The following is a 12,363-nucleotide window of genomic DNA, read 5'->3' as shown; positions in this document are numbered from 1 at the left end:
GGGCCACTGAGCCTCACCTGGGCCACTGAGCCTCACCTGGGCCACCTAGTTCCACCTGGGCCACTGAGTTCCACCTGGGCCACCTAGTTCCACCTGGGCCACCTAGCTTCACCTGGGCCACTGAGTTTCACCTGGGCCACTGAGCTTCACCTGGGCCACCTAGTTTCACCTGGGCCACCTAGTTCCACCTGGGCCACTGAGCTTCACCTGGGCCACCTAGTTTCACCTGGGCCACCTAGTTCCACCTGGGCCACTGAGCTTCACCTGGGCCACCTAGTTTCACCTGGGCCACTGAGCCTCACCTGGGCCACTGAGCCTCACCTGGGCCACCTAGTTCCACCTGGGCCATTGAGTTCCACCTGGGCCACCTAGTTCCACCTGGGCCACCTAGTTCCACCTGGGCCACTGAGCTTCATCTGGGCCACTGAATTTCACCTGGGCCACCTAGCGTCACCTGGGCCACTGCGTTTCACCTGGGCCACCTAGTTTCACCTGGGCCACTGAGTTTCACCTGGGCCACTGAGTTTCACCTGGGCCACCTAGTTTCACCTGGGCCACCTAGTTTCACCTGGGCCACCTAGTTTCACCTGGGCCACTGAGCTTCACCTGGGCCACTGAGTTTCACCTGGGCCACCTAGCGTCACCTGGGCCACTGAGTTTCACCTGGGCCACCTAGTTCCACCTGGGCCACTGAGCTTCACCTGGGCCACTGAGCCTCACCTGGGCCACTGAGTTTCACCTGGGCCACCTAGTTCCACCTGGGCCACTGAGCTTCACCTGGGCCACTGAGCTTCACCTGGGCCACAGAGTTTCACCTGGGCCACTGAGTTTCACCTGGGCCACTGAGCTTCACCTGGGCCACCTAGTTTCACCTGGGCCACTGAGCTTCACCTGGGCCACTGAACTTCACCTGGGCCACCTAGTTTCACCTGGGCCACTGAGCTTCACCTGGGCCACCTAGCTTCACCTGGGCCACTGAGCTTCACCTGGGCCACTGAGCTTCACCTGGGCCACTGAGCTTCACCTGGGCCACTGAGTTTCACCTGGGCCACCTAATTTCACCTGGGCCACCTAGCGTCACCTGGGCCACTGAGTTTCACCTGGGCCACTGAGCTTCACCTAGGCCACTGAGCTTCACCTGGGCCACCTAGCTTCACCTGGGCCACTGAGCTTCACCTGGGCCACTGAGCTTCACCTGGGCCACCTAGTTTCACCTGGGCCACTGAGCCTCACCTGGGCCACTGAGCCTCACCTGGGCCACCTAGTTCCACCTGGGCCATTGAGTTCCACCTGGGCCACCTAGTTCCACCTGGGCCACCTAGTTCCACCTGGGCCACTGAGCTTCATCTGGGCCACTGAATTTCACCTGGGCCACCTAGCGTCACCTGGGCCACCTAGTTCCACCTGGGCCACTGAGCTTCACCTGGGCCACCTAGTTTCACCTGGGCCACTGAGCCTCACCTGGGCCACTGAGCCTCACCTGGGCCACCTAGTTCCACCTGGGCCATTGAGTTCCACCTGGGCCACCTAGTTCCACCTGGGCCACCTAGTTCCACCTGGGCCACTGAGCTTCATCTGGGCCACTGAATTTCACCTGGGCCACCTAGCGTCACCTGGGCCACTGCGTTTCACCTGGGCCACCTAGTTTCACCTGGGCCACTGAGTTTCACCTGGGCCACTGAGTTTCACCTGGGCCACCTAGTTTCACCTGGGCCACCTAGTTTCACCTGGGCCACCTAGTTTCACCTGGGCCACTGAGCTTCACCTGGGCCACTGAGTTTCACCTGGGCCACCTAGCGTCACCTGGGCCACTGAGTTTCACCTGGGCCACCTAGTTCCACCTGGGCCACTGAGCTTCACCTGGGCCACTGAGCCTCACCTGGGCCACTGAGTTTCACCTGGGCCACCTAGTTCCACCTGGGCCACTGAGCTTCACCTGGGCCACTGAGCTTCACCTGGGCCACTGAGTTTCACCTGGGCCACTGAGTTTCACCTGGGCCACTGAGCTTCACCTGGGCCACCTAGTTTCACCTGGGCCACTGAGCTTCACCTGGGCCACTGAGCTTCACCTGGGCCACCTAGTTTCACCTGGGCCACTGAGCTTCACCTGGGCCACCTAGCTTCACCTGGGCCACTGAGCTTCACCTGGGCCACTGAGCTTCACCTGGGCCACTGAGCTTCACCTGGGCCACTGAGTTTCACCTGGGCCACCTAATTTCACCTGGGCCACCTAGCGTCACCTGGGCCACTGAGTTTCACCTGGGCCACTGAGCTTCACCTAGGCCACTGAGCTTCACCTGGGCCACCTAGCTTCACCTGGGCCACTGAGCTTCACCTGGGCCACTGAGCTTCACCTGGGCCACCTAGTTTCACCTGGCCCACTGAGCTTCACCTAGGCCACTGAGCTTCACATGGGCCACTGAGTTTCACCTGGGCCACCTAGCGTCACCTGGGCCACTGAGCTTCACCTGGGCCACTGAGCCTCACCTGGGCCACCTAGTTTCACCTGGGCCACCTAGCGTCACCTGGGCCACTGAGCTTCACCTGGGCCACTGAGCCTCACCTCTGCCACGGAGCTTCCTTTCGACGTCATTCCCAATCCTGTAGTAATGCCTCAATGGTCTGAATTGTTAATTTTACAAAAAAGGTCAACTTTGTCACAAACTAAACATTTACTTCAAAGCTTTCCACAACTTGTGCCCGCAGCCCGAGAGGCGTCAGAGTTTGTTGCATCTTGACATGACGGTACATGAAGGTGTACTGTTGCTATGGAGATTCTATTTATTTTCAAAGTTATTTGTTTGCCTTACCAATACATTACACTCCTATCGTGTTTTGAACTATTCTAACCTTCCTGGATATCTGTAAAAAAAGAGCTCCTGAATCTGATTTGAAGTACTTCTTAATCCAAGAATGTTGTTTGATTGCCAAAAAAAACCAAAAGGACCCAATTCAAATATCCCTCTGTAATACAAAAACCACCGTTCAAATGTGTGGGGGGTTCTCTCCTGTTCTCCCCTCAATGATTCCAACTATCATGATTCCAACTAGAAAACCTACAATGCAAAACCATAACACGACCAAGACGAAATCACAAATCATATGCAGACCTGTCCAGCAAAAACATCATATACCCCAGGATACAAAAAACAACATTCACATGAGGACGTCCCAGATGTTATGTCTGAATAAGTGACGCATTCTCTTCACAGTATAAAAAAATAATGTTTCTGGACTTGAATAAATAAAATGTGGACAAAATCAAAGCTCTGAGATCAAAATTAGTATTCAGTAAATGTTTACATAACAATGATATGCCTCAATTGTGAAAATTATGCTTCAAAGAATTACAAAACACATTCCTACGGAGGGAGCTGGTAGTAACGTTGGGTTGCTCGGTCAATGGCCAAGGTCAACGGCGGCGTGGTGTATTCCGCAAATATGGGCGACTGTGAGGGCGGGACACGGGGTGACCAGCCCCTCCCCACCCAGCCCCACCCCACGCTTCCTACCCAGCCCCTCCCTACCCAGCCCCTCCCCACCCAGAATTGTGGACAAAGGGTATAGCTAGCAGGCCATTAAAGAGATGGAATCAAAGAATCAACAAGAGGCATGAGTCCTTTGAACAGAAGGAGAAACATTTTTGAAGTCGATGTCTCACAAAAACTGGAGCCATGTTGCAGAGGAGTTGAACTCACTGCTCTAAGCACTCATTACACACAAAGGCCTTCCCACAAATCAACCGCAATAACTTGCTGATCTCGCGAAGGAGCATAAACCATCACGCGGTCTCCCGTCGTCCACGCAGCAGCTTTTGCCTAGCCATCGAACAAAGACGGTCACCGCCGCATCGCACGCATTCAAATGCGCTTCTGTGGCCGTATGGAACGCTCTTCCTTGCGATATTAGGAAGCCACTGGAGCGATGCAATGAAAACTAATTTCTATATAATAGTTTTTGTATTTAGTTTGTTGTCCTCCAGCACCTCGGATTAGCACGGTTGGCTACGCACGGTGCTAACATAAAGGGCTTGCACTACCCTCCTCGTAGGTCGCTGGTGGCAGTGTTGCAGCCTGTGGAGTGACAGGAATGTGTTTTATGCTGCCTTACGGCCCCCAATTGGTGACACACATTTACCAACTGTTACAGCCACAGAACACGTTGTCCCCTGTCATCAAGCGGGTGGAGGGGGGATGTGCAGATTACGTGAGCAATTCTATTTCTGCGTATGGCAACAATATGTTAAATATGTAAATACCAATGTCGAGGTATGTTCGCCACAAGAAGGCTTCGGGGCAGGGTTTGTGTAATTTTGCACTTCCTCCCTTGAAGAAGTGCAGACAACAGTGTTTCTTGCTGTGGCTGCTGAAGCGTGATGAAGGGCAGGCTTGGGAGGGAGAACGCGAGGAGGTGGAGGGGAGATTTTAGTATTGTTGAACTTCTTTCGCACCATACATGGCCAACCGTGTTAATGGGAGGTGCAGGGGGAAAGGTCAACAAACTAAACACAAATAGCTATATTCTTGGTTCTTTCGGTAAAGTCACGTATAAGGGAAATAATAAAATTATATAAATGTTAAACAATACAAATTATTACGACGTTTCGACTGCAACACAAGCAATCATCATCAGGTGTGAAATCCACAGAAAGAAAATTTTCTTTCTGTGGATTTTCCACAGAAAGAAAATTTTCTTTCTGTGGATTTTCTCTGGATTTCCCTGCAGTCACGAAAGCTTTAAATCAAAAATAGCTATTTAAAATAAATGAGTTTCCAATCTAGATTTAGTGACATGTGATGATGTGGGAAGTGTGGTGATTGGGTGGGGTGTGAGATCAAAATAAAAATCGTGCAAGTAACTTGAAAAATAAATCTCTATTTTCACGAAACTATTAAAGACATTCACATCGAAAGGCCCTCTTAAACACGCGTGAGTGTGCCAGTCTAAATAAAGTGCCACGTGCAAAAGTCAACAATTCATTCCCACTGTACACCACCACCCAGACAACCTCACCCAACCCCGTCTCAGCAGAAATGTTCACTTGTCATCATGGCGACGCCACTATTGAAGATTAAACTATTGAACTTATTTTTATTTGGCCAGGTAAGGCCCGCTGAGCTTATACAGCTCTTTTACAGAAGCAATCTGGCTATCACAAACGATAGCTCAACGAAGTGGCTTATCATCACGTGGACATTTATAAAACCCGGAGGACCCAGAGAAAAACCCATGCAACCACGGGGAGAACATGCAAACTCCAATTATACAAGTGTCAGGGTCGTGATTGAACCTACGACCCCCCCGCATACCAGGCGAGAGAGTTAAAATTTTGCCACCCCGACGCCCAAGATGATGGTGCTGAAGTTGATGACAAATGTAAAGCAATGATGATGAACTTAATGATGCTCAAACATTCTCACTCACTCTTCACAGCAACACCAAAGCTCCAGTGACATCAATGACACACAACTGTAAATCGCTCACAACAACGAGCGGAGCGCCTGGTGGCTAAAGCACAGCAAGTTGCCACAGTAGGGGGCACAGGTGAGGCCCTCTTGCCAGTCAGCTCAGTCAGTCAACACATGACACCTGGGTCTGTCCCGTGACCTCTTCATATCAGCGAGCCTTCAACAATTCCGGTGGCCGTAAAGTGCACGCAGCCTGGCACAAGCGCGTGTGGTGACACTATTGTTGTTATGTAGGCACAGCAGCTGCTAAGCAACTATCTTAATGACATGTACGACAATGAAGACCCACGAACTGCTATGGAACTGAGAAACTTAACGCATTCTTCAATTGCACTGCCCCAACAGAAAAAAATGTATACTGTTTATATAATAGTCGACGTTTTGGGCAATGGTCCTTCTTCATAGCACATACATGGGAGAGGCTACATATAGATATAAGTGGATCACGAAAGTTGTCTGAAGGCGAACTGAATATAAAATAGTTATTTCTAATGTCCAGTTTGTTTTAAATTGGCATACGAAGTTACCTAATGGTAGCGATTGAGTAACGAAGGCGCGGAAACTCGGAAGAAATTAAAAGTCACTATCCCAACATGAACTTCTGAAGCATCCATCACTCGTGCGCACGAATTGCTAAAGATTACGACAGGCGAGTTTACGAATGGCGAAGTTAATAAAGGCACGGGAAGTCATGAGCGTGACTAGATTTAGAGGCTGTGGTGAGCCTTGAAAAGACTCGCCATGCCTAAGCAAACAGAGAGACGTCGTCTTCATGGACTACCACCACCAACAACAACAACCCGGGCATGATCAAGCTCACAACATCATGCCGCTCACCACCAACCCAACCAACCTCGCGAACATCATCACCAGAACCTCCTCGTCAACCACCGAGGTTGTGTACTCACAGTCGCGAGAAGCAGCAGTCAGTGGAAGGGGGGGAGGGGAAGAGGGGTGTGGACACTCGGGAGGGGCAACTGAGTCCGAGGCGCGCGTGCTCCCAGCGGTGTCGGCACGGCTCGGCTGCGGGAGGCAGGCGACGCTTCCCGGGCAGAGGCCTCCAGGCAAGGGGGGGGGCCTCGGGCCCAGAGTGCGGGATCCGCTCCACACCCCCTCGGATCCGCTTCCGCCGGAAGTGGATTCTGCGATATATCGTGCAATGCCAGAGCCGCGATAATCGTCGTTGTTGCGGTATATCGCGATATCACGATTTCGCGATTATCGTCGGTAGTGTTTTGCTTGAATGGTTTTGGCCTCAAGTCTTGCGTTTACTCAATTTAACACGATCGGAAGCAGGTGAATCTCTTCACAATTGCGGGAAATGTCTCCGATGATGCTGTTTGATGTAATTACAAGCGAAACGTCACGACACTCGAATTGTAACACATTCCTGCGGAGGGAGCTGGTAGGAACGTTGGGTTGCTCGGTCAATGGCCAGGGTCAACGGCGGCGTGGTGTATTCCGCAAATATGGCCGACTGTGAGGGGGGGCACAAGCCGGCGTGAGTAGGTTAAACGTTGAGTTTTATAAGGGCACCACGGGGTGACCAGCCCCTCCCCACCCAGCCCCACCCCTCCCACCCCACCCAGCCCCTCCCCACCCTCCCCTCCCCACCCAGCCCCTCCCCACCCTCCCCACCCAGCCCCTCCCCACCCAGCACCTCCCCACCCAGCCCCTTCCCACCCTCCCCACCCAGCCCCTCCCCACCCAGCACCACCCAGCACGACGGACGGACGTCATTTATGGACGGCCCCTTATTGAGGTCCTGATGAACGGGAAGGGTCGACTGTTATAATGCACGGTGGTTAAGATGCCAAAGTCGTGGTCCTGCGAGCCACGAGGGGTCTTGAGTAGAAAGAGTTCGTGCAGTTTTGCTGCTCGTAATACAATTACGGCGTTTCGAGGTTTAGTGGAACTCACAATCATCCGTCGCCTCCGCCTACCCTGCACACCGACTCACTTTGCGTCGCCTATAAATAAATGTACTGTAGAGTTTCCTGTATTATTTACGTGCAGTATTTTTTATGATTTAGTTTTATAGTGTCCTGTATCTTATTGTGCCCAGTATAACGCGTGTTAAAGTTGTACTTGCTGTACACTAGTGTTGAGTACAGTATTTTAGTAATGTAATGGTGACGTTTTGGGTACGTCTCGGATGAAGATGCGCGCCTCCTTCACCAATCCCTTCGTTGTCTTTGTTTAACTCGGAGAGACAGAGAAAGAAACACATTTGATTTACATTTCTATTCGTTGTCGCACCTTTCATAAACGCATAAACTGGGGTATTATTGTACTCAATTGAATCTCAAATTTTAATCGAATTTCAAGAAGGAAAATCAATAACATCAATAACATCCCCGCTTGATAAATTCCCCCGTTGCCATGTTTACTGGGTATCAATATCGAACGAAGACAATTACTCACAAGGAAATGAAACGTTACGTACATTCATCTCTAAGCATTGATTCTCACACTCACAGTGCATGCAAAGAGTCGTAGGTGCAATAATCAATCATGTGTAAAATATATCGATTACAAACGGGGCCGAAACAAATGACTGAAAACAAAAGTGTGGCGTGAATCTAACAGAGAAGCATGAGGGATGATCGTTAGATTCCTATTAATAATTATATTGTATGCTGCATATATCGATCATCACATTGCCACGAATTCACTGAGCACTCAGGAATCAATTATATTTAGCAATGCGTATCGTGGTGCCACAGGGTTTGTACAAACCATCATATCCAACGTACAGAAATCAAAACTTCGGTCGTCGATGTGAAATTCACATCCATGATCCTCTTACGCGCATAATTCATAAGGATTATTTTTAAAGTCTTAGATTTAACGTTGGCCAATTAATCTATGCGGGTTTGCTCTGCCCCATTCCTTCAGTTAGCCAGCTCAGCAATGCAATAATTGTTGCCAACATTTTCTAAGTGGAAACAAATTTTGGACAAAATCCTCTCGATAAAAAAACTACTGTATGCGTAAAAACAAAACTACATTATATTGTAAATGTGTTTCCATTTACATTTCCCAGAACATAACCTTTTGACGCTGGCATCCTGTCCGTGATGTCATCTTGAGGGCATTCTCTGACATGACGTCGGCTCAAAAGTGTCCGAGACGGAGTTCCGAAAAAGGAAGTGATGCGTCACCATGCCTTATTGCGAAATGATTCTGATGATTTCGAAAAATGCTCTCATCAAACATGCGCGGTGGTCACCTCTCTTGGCAGCCTTGAGCCGTGGAAACCCTCGTGGAAATTCCACGTTCCCATGGCCGGAACCAGTCGACGGCAGTGGTGGCTCCACTTCGGACAAAGGTTGTGCTCATGGCAACGATCGCGGAGTTGCCCGCAGAAGGTCAACTCCAGGAAAATCTGTCAATTGAAATGTAAATTCGAACATTATAATCCCTGGGCGGATTATCCTATAGTTGTGGATTATCCATGCTGGAGAAAAAATATATTTGAATGATCTTTCTTCACACACTGGCTTAAGTATTAGTCGCTCATCAACTCTCTGAGGGTCAGTGGTTCAGTGCCCACGTGATCACAAACAAGTTGGCAAACAAACCTTTTCGTTTATAAGAAGCAATGCCACGTCGATTAGATATGTCTTCACCCACAATGTACGGATGGGTGTACAGTATTTATGTATGTTGAACTATTTTCGCACCGTGCTAATCAGAGGTGCGAAAAACATGCTTTTATAGCCTAAAAAAAATGTCTTCACGTTTTGAATTAGTTTTTTTTATCCCGACCACACCTCCCCTATTGCCCCTGGATAATTGAGAGCTGACTAGGTCTTACTGCATAGAGTGTAACGTTTTAAATGGGATTAGCACTTTGAGGTCCACCAATATGTTACAGATCTTGAAATTGAGTAAAATAGTTTGACATTCATTTTACCTATCATTTTCAAGCAGCCCAAGTATAATAAAAAAAACGTGTACACTGTAAGTTCAGAAAATTCATAACCAGCAATGTGCTTGTAAATTGCGTGAATGGGAAATGCGTGATGGTTTTCCAGAGTCGTGAACTTTTCTAAAATTTCCACACGTTCACCGATGTTCGTGATCACAAACAAGTTGGCAAGCAAAGCATGTGTGGCAAGTACTTTGTGTGATGTTCGGTGGACGCTCGCATTGACGGTGTAGTTTACAAGTGCAAGAGATGCCTCGACTGCAGCAGTAGACGCGTCACATCTCAAATATCCGGGTCTGCAGATTCCTCAACTGCAGCAGTCGAAGTGTAGAGAATGTATGTACGTTTAACTTCGTTCGCACCATTACGTATCCTTACGAATCAGAGGTGCAGGGGAAGGACAAAATAAGAAACACAAAAAGCAGTTCTTAATAAACGCGTTTTCAATCTAGGTGATTTAAAAGTGCATAGCTCCAGTGGCTTCCTAATATCGGAAGGAAGAGCATTCCAGACGGCCGCAGAGACACTACACTGAGATTGTATGAATAAAATATCGGTGGTGGCTGTGCATGCCTGTCATCCAGTACATGTACTGTGGAGGGAAGAATTGGTGGCTCACTCAAATGTTGCAAAACACCCTTCCCGTCAGCGTCGAGCTGCCATACCCTGGCTTGCCAGAAGCAGGCAGTACAGCAAAATGTGGACTCCATCTGATAACTTTTCATACTTTTGTTGTGACACAACGCCGACTGCTGTCCACCAGCAGCAACTGCGGTGGACAAGTTAGCGCACGCGCCGTTGAGCATATACACGGCCGTGTGCCGGCAGGGCGGAGGAACTGGGGCAAGGGTCACGGAAGACCTCATTGGGAAGCCCCTGGACCCTCTGGTGGGTTCTAGAAGGGAGGCGTGGCCAGGGCGCGGCCAGGGCGGGGCCAGGGCGGAGCCAGGGCGGAGCCAGGCCGCGCCGAGGGGAATAAAAGGAGCGGAGATCGAGAGCTCCGGGCTGCCGGTTCTGGGAGTGAACTCGTCTCGTCTTCGCCGCCTCCATCGCTGCCGCCTTGCGTGGCCGGACAGTAGTTGGCTGTCTCGGTCAACGCCGTCGGTGTAACGCTGCCGTACAGGCCGGGCTGTACGGCAGCGTGGTCGAGAGAGAGGAGGCCGGAGTTGGTGTGGACGGAATAACGACCTCGTCTCCGACTGAGTGTGTGCGCCGCACACCACACGCACGCCGGGAGGAAGGAGGACACTACACTTGGATACTGGCAAAAAGGTCCCATAATATTGGTGTCCACCCCGAGATATAAATTCTCTGATACGTGCATTGTCTTTGTACTGTTCGCCTTTTGGCATTCTTTGGTCTAACACTGCTACAGGCCAATTAGTTTAAAAGACAATGCCATATATTATCAGAGCATGTTCGTTTGCATGTTCACCGCAAGTACGTGTGGCTAATGCAGACTTTATGCCTTGCAAAAAGTATCTGTTTGGTCTTTGAACATCCGTTGTATTGCCAGAAAGGGTAAAGTCTACTATATAATTATTTATCCATCTGTTCCGCCTAAATGGGATAGAGCAAGGGTCGGAAACCAGCATAGCAAGAAGAGCCACCTTTTTCTAATTCGGTAAAGAAAAATACTCAATATTGCTAGAGCCGCAATGCACTGTGTGGTGAATACGAGACGGTGGGTCCTTCATAAAGAACTGTCACGAAGCGGTTCCTTAAAGAGCCGCACGTGGTTCTGGAGCCGCAGATTGCCGACCCCTGGGATAGAGTGGTGTTGTTGTTGTTGTTTGACTTGCATCCCACTGGGATTTTTGCACACAGCGTTGGTGTACGGTGTTTTTTTCTGCAATATTTTGCTGTTGTTTCTTGGATTTTCTGTTTGCACTTAGTCACATATTCACTTTAAGATGTTTTTTGTTTATGTTTTTTTTTGTTGCGGTTTCACCCGATTCAAGAGCCGAATGGCTCACAGGGCTATACCTAATAAATGAACTTGAACTCGTTACACACGCGGGTTGCGCTCTGTGTGCTCCCGGCTTTCGTCCCACGCGCAAACACTCATTATTTGGCCGATAACTTAATATGTAGAGAACAGCAGAGCTTGGGGGGAAATGTGGCCCCTGCTCACCGCTAGGCTGCTGCTTCCTCACTCGTCTGTGTTTCCTCCTCATTCCGATGAGTCTCGGCCTCTCTTCCAGAGCAAGCAGATAATTGTGCGGTTGGCGCCGTGTTACAAGTTGAAATTGTTGTTACGAATCAAACATTTTACACGGAGCTATTCATGGCAACATTGGAAGTTTGTTGTTTTTCTAAAATTGTAATGGAGAAATGTAAGCTTCCAGAAAGGTGCAGAATAATGAGAAGGCATCTCAAAAATATATATGACAATCGATCCAAGCATTGAATCGTGTTCATTGTATATAAGCCCGACTGCCACTAGATGGCGATACATTGCAACAATAGAACTTGAGTACACTCAATGCTCTACATTCTTCAATAACATGAACAAAATAATACGTTTTACCTTTTCAGGCAATAAAATAGGTGTTAAGATGTTCAAACACCAAATAGATACATTTTTCAAGGAATCAAGTCTGCAATAACAACACGTACTTGTGGTGAACATACAAACAAACATGCTGTGATTATAATATATACGTTGTCTTTGAAACCGATTGGCCTACACCAGAGACAGCAGCCTTCTTTGTGGTCTAGTATCACCAGTGTCAGACCAGAGAACACCAAAAGGCGAACTGGACAAAGCCAATGTACGTATCAGAGCATTTATATCTCGGGGTGAGCTGATATATAATGGTATCTTTTTTCCAGCATCAAAGTATTAAATGCAGAACTTGCAAATTGAATCATTTTGATATTTGAACAGCTTAACACATGTTTTATTGCTAGAAAGAGTAAAATATATTCATATGTTTCATACTTTGATACTGGCAAAAA

At 48.9% G+C, this 12,363-nt stretch overlaps 1 protein-coding gene across 3 annotated transcripts in view; it reads right to left on the bottom strand.

Annotated features, from left to right (window-relative positions):
- Window positions 1–6,562, bottom strand: part of LOC144722309 (zinc finger CCCH domain-containing protein 7A-like) — a 43,555-nt gene extending 36,993 nt beyond the window's left edge. For 2 of the 3 annotated variants that reach the window (XM_078600454.1, XM_078600475.1), the window contains exon 1: window positions 6,377–6,562. The gene's annotated coding sequence lies outside the window, so the exon portion shown is untranslated. Of the gene's footprint in view, window positions 1–6,321; window positions 6,342–6,376 lie in introns of those variants that run through there. The other variant, XM_078600465.1, reaches the window with a different exon arrangement.
- Window positions 6,563–12,363: the final 5,801 nt, after the last annotated feature.

This window comes from Lampetra planeri, chromosome 1 (genome assembly GCF_965212315.1).
Source record: "Lampetra planeri chromosome 1, kcLamPlan1.2.h2, whole genome shotgun sequence".
Taxonomy (NCBI): domain Eukaryota; kingdom Metazoa; phylum Chordata; class Hyperoartia; order Petromyzontiformes; family Petromyzontidae; genus Lampetra; species Lampetra planeri.
The sequence above is the reverse complement of the archived record's forward strand: the minus strand, read 5'-3'. Positions and strand labels throughout refer to the sequence as shown.